The sequence below is a fragment of the Vespa crabro genome, chromosome 2 (genome assembly GCF_910589235.1).
Source record: "Vespa crabro chromosome 2, iyVesCrab1.2, whole genome shotgun sequence".
NCBI lineage: Eukaryota > Metazoa > Arthropoda > Insecta > Hymenoptera > Vespidae > Vespa > Vespa crabro.
Window position 1 is genome coordinate 9810823 of NC_060956.1, and position 14676 is coordinate 9825498.

Here is a 14676-nt window from a genome sequence, read left to right on the forward strand (position 1 = left end):
CTAGTTACAGTAACCCACCTTCTCATATTACGTTGCGTTATAAAGACAGTACCAAAAGATCCGCTCTAGTTTTCATAAAAGGCGAACCTTTCTTTCCGGTATATTCTATCTACCACTTTACTTATTTATTTTATTTTTTTTATATAGTTTTCATTTAATCATTAGTCCTTTCCTTTCATTTTTTTTTCTATAAATGTAACTCTCTTTTCTCTTTTATTCTTTCCCATCTTTTTATTCACACCTTCATCATTAATTTTTTCTTGTTCTTTTCTTCTTGCTATTCCAAATGCTTGTTCTTGGACTTTCTAATGATGTGTTAGCGAAAGAAAGAAAGAAAGATAAAGAGAGAGAGAGAGAGAGAGAGAGAGAGAGAGAGATAGAGAGAGAGAGAGAGAGAGAGAGAGAGAGAGAGAGAGAGAGACAGAGTCCATTAAATTCGAAACGTCCTTCATCCTACGTGAAAAAGCGAGAAACATTTCGTACATACGGAAACTCGTACGGCATAGAGCATGACGGGTGGGAAATTACATGGAATTAACACAGAGGATTGTTTGTAATAAAGATTAATAGCAGGCTTTGTAGCGAATGCGTTTGATACCGCCCGCACCGATGCTCAACTCCTCCTCCCCTCCTTCCAACACTTGTCCCCCCTTATTCTCGCTCCATCTCTCTCCTTTTGTCCTTCTCTTTCTCTCCCTCTCTTTCTCTCTCTTTTCCTCTCCCTCTCTATACAAGGCTGAATGTTGTGTAATCAACGAAACGAACAGAGACCGTCTGACAGGGAGGAGGACCTACTGCTCCGCTAGCGTGTAATTCGTAATTCTGCACAGTGCATTATTTTCCGCTTTGTCGCTTCCCCTCTTCCCACATTCATGCATTGTCGTTCATACTTCTCCCTTTTCTTTCGCTTTTTTACCTTTTTTCTATTCTCTATTTCTTTCTCCCTATATTCTTATTCTTTCTCTCTATATCTCTCTTTCTATATCTTTTATCTCTCTCTTCATGTCGTTTTTATTACAAGACATAAAAGGATTACAGGATTTTTATTACATGCTTAAGAGCATATTTTAAAAAAAATATCTCATGTGCGTGTCTTCTAGATTTTTCAACTTTAAGGGAAGTAATATTATTTGAAAAATATAATAAAGGAGTATGGTTTGATAAAAGAATTAGTTTTTTTTGTTTTATAACATCGTGATAACAGTAAAAATTTTTGTTTATTAGTCAGGATTTCAGGAAATTATGAAATGTCTGTTGTTTAATTAGGGTCATTCCGAATGAAATAATGACTCTGTGCGTGAAACGACTTAATCCTATATTTTGTAAATATAATCCGATTTTCAGATATTTTTTTTGATAAGATTGAAAATTATTAACGAAACTCATAAACAATACTCTTCGTTTGTTTTCAATTGAGAAATTAAGTAAGTTATAGACATTAAATATTTTCAACAGATTTCTGTTTGTTCTTTAAATCATAATTTACTAAAAATTTTATCAAAAATAATGACTTTTTCTGAATACAGTGTGTTAATACAGCATTCAAAGGTTATGATTTATAATCGTATGATGAGATATTGTTGTAACATTATTGAAAAAATAGACGTATAAACATCTTTTTATGGAAGATTCGTCTTCGGATGAAAATTTTTCAGATTTTGTAATCCAAGAATCTGAAAAAAGTTTGGAAGAAGAAGATAATGCTGAATGGTTGTAGAAAGCAATACAGTTATATATCGAAACAAGAAACTGGATTTGATGTGTGAGATACGATAAGTGATTTCACAAAGGATGTTCAGCATCTTTGGATTTATGTTATTTCTGTAGAAAAGTTCTATGCAAGCAAAAGATATACTTTTTCTTTCTGTTATGTTCAAAAACTTTTTTTTTATTTGAGACATGACACCCTGAATCATGGGTCATTTTAATCGATTAGTACGGATGAGATGGGAAAGAAACTCTTTTTTTTTTTACAAAGATCTACATTTATTTTTTAATATAATAATTTTTCAAGTATCTACCTTTATAAATGTATTCTTATTTCTTTTGGATATCGATTAAAATTACAATGAACTGAACCTTTAAAATAAGACAAGCCATCACATCCCAAATTACCTCCTGAACAATTAAAGGAAATAACAAAACCTAAAATTACATATAATATTATAACACATTCAAAAAAATTAATTTTTATACAATAAATAAAAAGCAATAGATCATTAATTAATCTTTTTCCTCAATTATAATGTATCTATGATGTGAAGATCTAATTACAAATATAGCAACTATTATATAATTTCACTCACTATGTTCAGCAAATTGGCAATTTTCTTATATATTATAGATATTAAATTTTATATCATTATATAAATATAATATTGCTTATTATAATAACAATATTAAGGCAAACAACGTAGGTAATTAATTAAATCTTCTTGGTAAATTGAAACATAAAATTTTAATAAAAGATAAAAAAAGGGTTTCAAATAATTGAAATACAACATATTGATTATTTATATTTATTTAATGAACGACTTATTTTGACGGAATAAAGCTCTACAAACTCAAACGAATCTAAAAATATTTGGTAATTAAATAAATAGGTTCTGTATATGAAAATGAATAAGTTCTAACATTTTATATGTATATCTAATTTAAGATCAGTTTAATGATTGTATTTTCTCATAAGACATTTTCTCATAAGAAATATATACACTTGACAATTTTTGTTCAAAACCTATTCGAAGCAAATTACTATTTTAAAATCATAAACGATGACGAAAAGTTATTAATAATTAATACTTCTTTAAAATTATTGTTATATTAAAAATTATTAACATTTATTATTAATTTTTAATATTTGTTTTATCATTAATCGGTTTTTATTATATTTTACTATTCAATATTCTATTTTTACTAAACGTTGTTATATATTACTAACATTAACGTATATCCGTCGACCGATACAAATTCAATTTATTTCATTTGAAATTTCTCCAACGTCAAATTTTCTTTCATTAACACAGCATATAAATATATTCGTACCAGAATGCGAGCCTCGGAGTCTGAGATTACAAATGGAAAGTTGTATAATGTGTAAATAGTGTGGATGAAAAGGAAGTTTCTCAAAAACTGTGCCAGAGAAGATTGCAAATTATGCGACTGATTCAAATTCTTTCCGAGACTAGATAGGTATATAAAATCCAGAATGTAAATGAGTATACTCAAAGAATGCTAGTTACTTTATAGGAAAAATAACAGTTCGTTTTTATTTTTTACTGTATTTTTTTCTGTTTTTAAAAGAATAAGTAGGTACTATGATAAGAAACTTTTACCAAAAGTTTTATTTTTCTTATAGACTTATTTACTGAACTGACTTGATCATGTAAAATAACTCAAGCGTTCTTTCTCTCTTTTTCATTGAACTGTTCCATCATATATTTATAACTTCATATACGTATATAATCATATATTTTTACTGTGTAATATTCTAAATAAATAAATCGTCAAACATAAGTAAATATTTTCAAATACTTCTACTTTGATATCATTATGTACCTATACATATATATACACACACACACTCATATGTGTTCTTCACACACGTTCTTCATTCTAGAGATATTCCACATATGAAATGTTTTCCTAATGTCACCGTCGCTTAATATTAATAATGTAATCGTGAAAGCTTCGGTATTAGAAACGGTGTGACGTCTTTGGGTTCTGTGGCCCGTTAGAACGTCTTCGTGGAGATCACTATGATGTTAGAGGGCGAAGATAATTAAACTACGAACTTACGATGTTAGTTCGTTCATTCGTTCGTTTGTTCCTTCCTTCCTTCCTTCCTTTCTTCGTCTTCATTCTCGTTTTCCTGTTGATGTCTCGATTACTTATACTTCATGTCATGCCGAAAATGAGAATTTAAAATGTAAGTGATCTTTCAACGAATAGGAACAAAAAATTTCTTTTAACTCTCTTCATTCCAAGTGCCGTCTATAGTTAGTATCCATGTAAAAATCTGAAGATACTAACGTTAACTATAGTCAATGTTCATATAATGATCAGGTGATACTAACTACACAGTGTTTATAGTGAACGTCCTGATCGTGGTTTTAATTACGTACCAAAAATACAACTCTTTTATGATTTTTTTTTGTTTTTTCTGTTCTGCGCAGAATGTAAATATTTATATAATAAGTATTAAAATAAAAATTCCTTGTCAACATCAAAGTGTATACTTGTAGCGGATTTTTTCAGAAGAACTATATATATTTTTAGAGAGGAACTATATTTGCAGTTACGTGCATCGTAAAGAAACGGTATAATATATCCTGTCGAAATATTATTTACTCGAGAATATATGAATAGTTTGTATTAATCGATCGTAAAAATAATAACGAAATATATAAAAACATGAAAATGTATATAAATTCTTGTTATTTTATCGATCGTAACATATCCTTTTGTTGTTTTTTTTCTCTTTTTAATTTCATTAGATAATGTTATTTAATTTGTTTATAATGTTAGAATGTTTATAACTTTTATAACGTTTAGAACATTAATTTTTGATATTATATATATATATATATATATATTTTATATGCGAAAGCGTATACATATATATACTGACAATAAATGTGTATTGTAATATATCATTGGATTTAATTACTTCATAGCCGATTCCAAGTGGCTTATTTCTTTTTGTGTATGTCATATGTGTGTGTTTATGTATGTCCTTAAGGACAAAGATGAGTTAAGATTAAAACAAACAATAATTAACGATCGATAAGCGACAATTTAATAAAGAAAATCGACAATGTACTTGTAATTTCTAATCTCATAATATAATATATATTTTTGATAAAACAACGCGTACATATACATATATGTACACACACATATACATATAATACATTCTGTTCTTGAAAAAGATGGTATGTCGTATAGTATGTAAGTACGCGTATTATATCTCGTATGTCCTGTCTTTGACGATTAAGTTTCGAAAGTTTGTGAAACTCATCGACAACTCGCAGTTGTGTATTTGCAATAAATGATAAACATGAAAATAAATAAATTGCGTCGTTTCGTAAACAGTCAATCGTCGGCCAAGTATCGTAGCGATCAAATGTAAACCAAGTACTATTATTCCGTATATTGTTCAATATTTTATCGTAGCAATTGATAAATACATTGGCAGGTAATTTATTCTCTTAGAATAAATGAATTAATAAATAAATTTATAATATAATTGTACTCGTAAATATCCATATCTAAATATAATTAATAATATATTAAATGGATTAATGTAAGTTACGTTCAATGTAATAACATAATATAAGCGTGTTATTAAAATAATTACACATTTCACAGAACTTTTTTCTTGATTATTGCTTTCTTTTTCTTTGTTTTTTTTCTTTTTTTCTTTCAGAGAAATGAAAGTACGAATTTTCATATCTATATCTATTTTAATCTAATATAAAACTCGTCGAAAGTTCATTGATAGCATACACATAACTAATGTTCGGTCAAGTCGAATTATATATAGAATATCGTTGATGCAGAAAACACTTCGTAATAATTTGTCGTTTACGATCGACGCCATCATCGAATAGCAGATAGCATAAAATTACACGTTGTTACTGGTACGGCTATTTCAAGGTAACGATGCCATTATCATTAACGTTTCAACCACCTCGATCGACGTTAGCAGTTTCCCATTAAGTGTTCTGTTTTATGGATTAATTATTATCGTTTCGTATTAAAAAGAAAAACATAAAGAAAAATTAAAAACAAAAATAAAAATTTGTGCTTGTTAACGAGATGCGTTACGCGAGATATGATAATACGATGGAAAGATATCTATGTAATCAAATAATTTATTTTCGTAGGAAAAACTGTATCATTTCGACTTTCATATACGTTTGTATAAAACAATATCCGATCGGTTTTCGATAAGTTTTCAGATCGTCACCGATAATGACGATATCGATGATACGTGCAAAATGTTTTCATTTTAGTCGACGTTCTAACAACTTGGATCATAAATAAATCGATGAGACCACGAACGACATTATTATTATTAATGACTTCGTAACGATGTCAAACATGCTTAAACGGATATTAGAAGCGAACGTTGTGTAAAACTGCCGGAATAGTTTGGCAAACGCGTTAGCAGTCTCTCGTGTAAACGGTGTCATTATCATTTTACCGTACTTATCATTCGGTAATTACAAGCCGTATTCATCACGACTAGGAGATAAAGAGAAAGAAAAAGAGAGAGAGAGAGAGAGAGAGAGAGAGAGAGAAAGAGGGAGGGAGAGATAGTAGCTAGCTAGTTCAAACGTGTTGTTAGATCGGTGTGAAATGAATGGAAAGGGAAGAAAATTGTTTTTATGTGTTTTGTCCTATATATCCATGACAACGGATATAAATCTATAGAAATTTATAGTCAATTTTGTTGGTCGCTTTTTGTTTCGAATTACGACGCCAACCATTTTCCTCTTTATACTTTGTATAAACGTCCAACGTTAAACATCATGAGATATCTTCTTGGGATCACCGACGTTGGGCACGATAAATATAACGAGGAGTTTTCGCTGGTGTGTTGTCCATTAGAGACGATGCCTCCTGTTAGATGGTTTTTATGACAGTCTCTATCATATTACTTTCTTTCTTTTTTTTTTACGACAACTGTTTTATTACCTCCATACACATTACTTTTCATTATCGTAATGCTGAATCTACTATCTATGGGAAATGTATGATTTTTAATACGTATTTTGTTTCCTCTTATTCATTTTTCATTAATGAATAAACAAAACTCTTATATGTATAAGTTTTCATTTTCTAATTTTATATTAAGAAATGAAATGAAACTAGACATTATGCTCGCAAAAAAAGTCATTTTTCGGATTGTTTTTTATTAACAATGATTCGATGGTCCGAGAAACACTGGGATGACCTATTTCTACTTGGAAGCCTCGGTATGAAATGCAAACTTAAGTGGCACATCTTGATGCTGCGTGTACGAACGAAATCGTTTTCCGGTTATGCACACTTGGTGAATTCAATTTGAAGTGGTAGATTTATCACACTGAATCTACCATTTTCAAAAAACGAACGAAAATTCTTGTGTCATATGGAACAATTTTTTTCGCGCTTACTACGGTCTCATTTTATCATTAACAAGAATATTCGATCCCTCTCTTTCTCTCTCTATTTTTCTCTCTTGCTTTCATGAATAATTCTCGTATCTTTTGAAATACGATGCTTACTCATTACTTTCGATGATATTCTTACTATTATGAAAATTAAATTTAATCATTTAATTCGAATATAACTTTTTTTTAAATATAAAACATACTTAACATCAGTTATTTTCTTTAATTTATAATTAATTAATGGACGAAGATCTAATATTATTCTTGTGAATATTTCACTTGGAGATAAATTAATTAACTGGAAAATGATAAATGTAATCTCACGTTAAACGATTCAATTAAATAGTCATATTTAATTTCCATTCCTGTTCTATCGTTGAAGAAGTAGAAATTTAAATGTCGATTTTAATTTTGCTCTATTATTTCGTTCACGACGAAAAGTAAGAATTGTTACACTGTCGGAAGGTTTACTTTACTGTTAAGATGGTGAAAGCGATTTCGTAGCAACAAATTTCGTCTCTTCTACCTTCGTTTCTGCATAACACGCAACGCGTAAAAGATGACAAGGAAATTTTCGGTAAGCTTCTTTAGCAGGCGCGCCTGAGAATTACGCCATGAAAGTGAAATACAGCTGCCTGCTCGACGAAGCTTTCGGAGATTCACCTCGAAGCTTTAAGAGAGACGAAGATGACTGGAAAAAGAGAAAGAAAGAGATAATGGGGGAAAGAAAATAACGAGAGAAAGACAGAGAACTAGAAAGAGAGAGAGAGAGAGAGAGAGAGAGAGAGAGAGAGAGAGAGATTGTGAATGTAAGAGAGTAAGAAGGAGGAAGGGATTGAGAAGATTCATCATACTTTATGACGATCTTAACGTTTGCACCGTAAATTGGCTAGCTTAGGACAGTAAGACAGTTCAAAAACAGTAGCGCAAGGACCTCTCTCTTTTTTTCTATCTCTTTCTTTTTCTGTTTTACGTGACCTGCATTCCCATTTTACTGGAATACTTAATTGCCATTTTTTCTTGACGAATGTTGGAGAATAATATAAGATATCAGCTTCATAAAATCACACGACACATTATTTCACGACAGTCGAATTGTTAATTTAAATTTGTAAAGTTGCAATGATTTTTCTATTATTGACATGATATGACTTATTATTATTTTATAAATAGAAAATTTTTAACATGACTTTTGATAGCTTTTCTTCGATTTTTTTTTAAACCAAGAATACAAAAACATTATTTATTTAAGTAAAACAAAAAAGTTTAATCCTTTCTTGTTTTTAAAAGGTATGTAATTTTCTTAGAAATGATTCTTACAAATTTTCTATTTATTATTTTTTATATTCTTCAACCTTTCGAATAATATCTATATTTCTATCCATCGAATATCTGAGAATAAGTTCAAAAGGGAATAAAAAATATATTCATTTAATGTAAATTAAAGAAATGGTAAAGTGTACGTATTAGCATTCTATGTACAAAAAGCGTTTGCAACACTTTAAAACGCGTCAGGGGCACGTTACAGGGATAACTCAATCTAGGAGATGCAGCTTCGTCTCGACTGAGCTTGTAACGATCTAAAGTCCCGGCTTAGATGAGCTAATTCTTTTTTTATGACCGTTTTATCTCGCTCAACTCGCTTTTATTTCGTAGCTAGGAGAAGTCATAGTCCATCTCTTTCCCTTTTTACGCGTAATTGTAATATCACAAGGAGAGAGGGGTTAATACCTTAGCTCGCCTGTTTTCTTATGGAATGTAAATCGTAAAACAGAGCGCGTGACTAATTAATTGCCCGTTTATATAATCCGTTTCCTTTGTCACAAAGAAATAGTCGGTTTCAAAAGAGAACGTGGAAAATGGTTTGCACGATGAAAATTTTAGCTAACCAGGTTCCTGATTCTTTCTCTTTCTCTCTCTCACTCTCGTTCGCAGAAATTATTCTATAAGATTTAGATATAATATTTAGCAAATCAGCTGAGAGAGAGAGAGAGAGAGTGAGAGAGAAAGAGAGAAAGAGAAAAAGAAAGAGAGAAAGAGAGAGAGAAAGAGAAAGAGAGTGTGTGTGTATGCACCTGTGTTAACATTAATCTTTGCAACGACAAGCTTTAGAGAAGGAGCGAGCTTTCACAGAAATGTATTTACACTTCTCGATTTATCGTTGCTTTTAGGGAAGGCTATTACATAAAATAAATTTTGCGGAAACGTAAATGTAAACCGGAGAAGCTGGTAGAAGGTATACTGGTTGGTGGCGATGGTGCCACCAACCGCTTTCGTAGATTCAAACGAACAAAATTCGTTCGCGAGTCGAGATATTGGCTGCTAAAGTAGAAGGTTCACCGAGATATCAGCTACTTGGTGAAAAACCGATAAAGCTTTGAGTTTTTTTCTCTATATGCTCATGTCGTTGTATCTCGTTTGTTTGTATGTATGTGCATTCGCGCTCGTGTGTATATGTGTGTGCGTGTGTGTGTGTATACTACATAAGCTTCAGCAGGAGGAGAGAATAGCATTTGCAATGTAAATTTTCGCTTTGGGCAAATAAAAGCTTTCCTCGGACCACCAACGTATTCGGGCACGACAATTTCATGGAATCAATCCCTTATTGAACAAATATATAAACATTCACGATTCGGCGCGCGCGTTCACGAGAACGCATCGAAATGATAGGAGAAGAATTTCATGGAAAAGAAGAGGGAAAGAGAATCAACACGTAACGATATCTCCATATGATTTCTTTATATATGTATGTTATGTATATATGTGCGTACGTGTGTACGTATATTTATTTGCGTGTGTGTGTTGTATATGGTACATCTAAGCACAACTTTGTTTTCCCAAACGTATATCGGCTTCCATTCTTATCGAATATTTTTCTCCACACTTTTTATAAATCCGAGGCAGGAGCAGGGAAATAGGTTATCGATATTTCCTCACCAAAAGTATCTTCCTATGAATTTTCTTTTATTAACGTACTTTTATGAAGAATTTCATCAAAAAATAAAAGTCGATGTTTCACAGGTGTGCATTGTTTGTTATTATAAATTCCAGACAGAAATTAAAGTATATATTTATTCTAAAAATCACCTTATATATAGATATCTATATATATATATATATATATATATATATATATATATATATATTTATATACATACATATATATATATATACACACATACACACACATAATGTAATATAAGCTATCAAAGAAGATTTCGAAGAGAATCTTTCGAAGAATTTTAATTTACTTATATATTATTCTAGAAAGTGTCACGCGAGATACCGGAATTCGATGCTCCTTTAGGAATATTAGAAGGTTTATCGTTCGTTAATAAAAGTGATCGCGTTATATAAGCTGACATTATATAAGCCATTAATGTTACTCATTGTTTTCGTCGTAATTACACGCGACGCATGAGGATATCGATTTCGTTTCATCGGCCATTTTACTCTTATAAAGTATAGATAGAAGTAGGTAATAAATATATTCTTAGTCTTTAGTCTCATTGATATAGATATTTTCATCTCTTATTTTTTTTGAGAGCAGTTTCTTTCAGCAGTTATTTTTTTTATAATGAACGTCGCAAGATACGATCACAAAAAAGGAATCTTTTTATTCTTATATTATTATTTTACATACATAATTTATATACATATATATCCCTATACATATCCTTATATATCAAATAAGTTATTAATATTGTTCGATTAGAATTAGAAAAACTTTCAGAGATGAATTTCAATGATAAAAAGGATCATGTTAATCGAACAATGCAAATTTAAGGTAATAATAATAGTTATTGTAGAATTTTTTACTATTTATTCTTATCACATTATCGTCATAGAGATTATCGATTACGATTAAGATATTTCCAGATAGAATATTATTATTATTATTATTAATTATTATTGCTATATTTTCTGAGACTTTAATGATAATGGCAGATCGTGTAGCTCGAGAAAGAGAAAACGTAGAAAAATGAAAAGTCCAAGGCGATATTAGTTTAATGTCCGGACCAAATGGCGTCTAGCTCGCTTCGTTCACTTCTTATTCTCTCTTCGATCACACACACACACACATACATACACACACACACATGCATACATGCATATATACATACATACATACATACATACATACATACATACACACACACATATTTTCCCTTACCTTCATTTTTTTTCTTTTACTTCTTTCGAAGTAGCTGTCGTTTGTAAGACCAAAAAGGATGCTATTATAAGGTTACTAGGCGTGTGTGGAGACAGCCGACTACGTAGGTATTAGCGAACGCCACGAAAGAATTTAATAAAGAAAAAAAGAAATAAGAGAAAAGATATGAGAGTATCTTTTTCTCGTTGGAAAATAATTCGCTAAGATTTCTTTCTACATTTTTCCGTGTACATATCTTCGCGAAATGATAAATATCTCCGCTTTACTTCTTGGATTTTTCCAAGAGAGGAAAAAAAGTAAATTAAGAAGAAAAATGTGCGTATAAAATGAAAGAAAAACATCCTGGTATTTGGAAATGTATATCACGTGAATTCAATTTCATAATATAAATATCATCGAATGTTACGATAAGGAAAATAAGTATTAGAGAATATTATAAATAGGAGTAACAATGTACTTTAAATAACTTGAGAATTATTAAAAATACTTGAGAATTGTTGTCAAAGATACTATATAGAATGAGTGATAGAGTTGTATTTAAATGGGCCAGTATTGGTGTATATTGTAAGTACGTTTTGGGGTTAGTTGGAATATTGATGTTGGTGTAAGCGTGTAAAAGCATGATTGTGTGAATGAAAGATTGTTAGAAAGTGATGAAGGACCTAGACAGTTTACTTGTATTGTAGAATTGTATAGAGTTACACAGCGTCGTATTGTGTTATAGAGTTACATAGAGTTATATAATATTATATATTATATAATAGTATAATACTATATCTAGTCATATATACAAAGTTTCAAACTTTATTTAATTAAATATATTTATTTCGTTAGAAATTACTTAACTACATCATTAATTAATCTTTAATATTCTATAGTATAGTATCGAACGTAAGAAAATATCGTTATTTAAAAAAAATAAAATAACAAAAAAGAAGGAAAGAAAAATGTATTAGTAATTACAAGGTAAATTTTGAAGGGTAAAGTTTAGAGAATTTTATGAGTAGATTTTATGAAACGGAGCACGAGGATCGACAGTGAAAAAATCTCCCATGTATTTTCGATTGCATCCAATCAGTAGGCAAAAGGGAAGGTGTAAGGGGCAGGTATGGAATTAGCGGGTAACAAAAATTCGTTAAGTCCAGAAAGTCGTTCCGCTTTCTACACAAATGAGGTGTTCTCTCGCGGGCCGAGAGATAATGGCATTACGATTCGCCCTGGACGGCAGCATTTAAATGGAGGCAAAAATCCATTTAAATGGACGCCAAGCTAGCTAGCGGCCAACTCAAACGATGTAGGCGATGTTTAGAGAGGAAAAAGGATAGTGGAGAGACCAACGTGTGTTGTGTCTGTGTATATGTGTGAGCACATTCGCTTGAGTATACGAGGCACGCCACTTGTGGGACTCTCATACAAACCCTACACTCAAACCTACATACTTCGCTAGCTACTCTATATTCCGTTCGACGAGCGTTACCGTTACTTTAGCTCGTGCGAGCTTTCGCACCTCGGCACCTGTAACATCGCCACCATCATCCCCAAGTCCCTCTTTTGCAAATCTTTACGTCTTTTGCTGGTTGTCCCATCTTTCTCGTCCTTCATCTTCGTTCAAGGAACTTCTCTCGCCTTTCAACCCGTATTCTAAAGGTACTCTTTGAGGGTTATTCGTTCGAAGAATGTTTTTAAAATGTTTGGAAATTTTTTCTTATCAAACATTCTGTCATATATCACAAATTTTTTCATTTATTACCTTCAATGAAACATTTTATGATAATATAGATGATACGATGAAGAAGCGATTAGATATTTGTCGTTAATTTTTTTTCTTAGGATTTAACAAAAAATTTTTTGTTTAATATAAAAAAAATATAGAAATAAAATATAAAAATACTGTTTTTTACAAATTGATCAAATAAAATATTTTTGATATATTATCATTGTTCCTCGTATAGTAAACTTGATAATGAGAACTAAATTCGTCAGCTTAATTTATTTTTTCGGATTTTAGGCTTAATATAATTGTTCAATTATACAATTATTTTTGATAGCTAGGAAGCTTTCGTTTAGCTCACTATAAATCTAATTTTAAGGTCGAACGTTTGTTAGATATTAAACATTTGATGCTAAAATCGCTGCGGCTAGTCCGACTTGCCGCGAGACATTTGGAAAAATCGAACATGTTATCGTGTTCCTTTTGAAAGCACAAAGTTGCGTGTATATATATATATATATATATATATATATATATATATATACATATGTGTATATATATGAACGTGTCTATATATACAATATATATATATATATATACATATGTGTATATATATGAACGTGTCTATATATACAATATATATATATATATATACATATGTGTATATATATGAACGTGTCTATATATACAATATATATATATATATATATATATATATATATATATATATATATATATATATATATATGAACATGTATGTACATATGTAGGTAAGTACGAGTAGATCGAAGTTTCATGGGAATTGTTTCGCGTTGAGAAATTCAAACTCTCGACAATTTCCTACGATTTGCTTTTCCAATGCAAATGATACGTGAGAGTTCGTGTACTTCCTAAGTTTCTATACTTCATTCTAATCTTTCTTCCTTTGCAAGATCTTCCTTTTCTGTTCCGTGAGATCGTTTCGTGCATTATTAGTGTAACAATTAGAATAACATTCTCTTAACATGCAAAATATCAAACTAAATCATTTTCTACATCGTCAAATATAACATAGATAAAAATCCTATGAGAAAGAGATTACATTCTTGAATATTTTTATATTTTTCTGCGAACTTTTTCGAAAAAAAATATTTTGTCATAACATCTTGTTATAAAAAAGAAAGAAATAACGTAATCTCTTATTTATATTATTTTTTTCGCGAGTTTATTTGAATATAAATTACTTTAAAGAAAATATCCTGTCAAAAATCATGTTGCATCATGTCTAGTCAATATTTATCGCTTATAAATGAATCGTGGCATTCAGTACTCCTGAAAATTAGGTGCAGAGGTGCTAGATAACAGGGCCTGATAATCAAAATTTATTTCAGGAATCCATTAGAGGCAACGACACTACGTGCATCCAGAATGAATTATGCAATTACGTTCTACGCCGTTGGGGGTTTCATCGGCGGCGAGCCTAAGGCTCTTAAGGGCTAAGACAGGGGAAATTTATTCATGCTGCTTATTTCCTCTCCATCCCTCCCTATCTCTCTCTCTCTCTCTCTCTCTCTCTCTCTCTCTGTTTTTCCCTCCTTCTCTTACTCTTTCTTGTGTGCTCTTTTGCGACTCGATATCATGCCTGATTAAAT

The 14676-nt window shown here is 30.7% G+C and overlaps 1 protein-coding gene across 2 annotated transcripts in view; it reads left to right on the plus strand.

Annotated features, from left to right (window-relative positions):
* LOC124421909 (protein O-mannosyl-transferase TMTC2) overlaps positions 1-14676 on the plus strand; it is a 239902-nt gene that overhangs the window by 16584 nt on the left and 208642 nt on the right. The window lies entirely within an intron of this gene.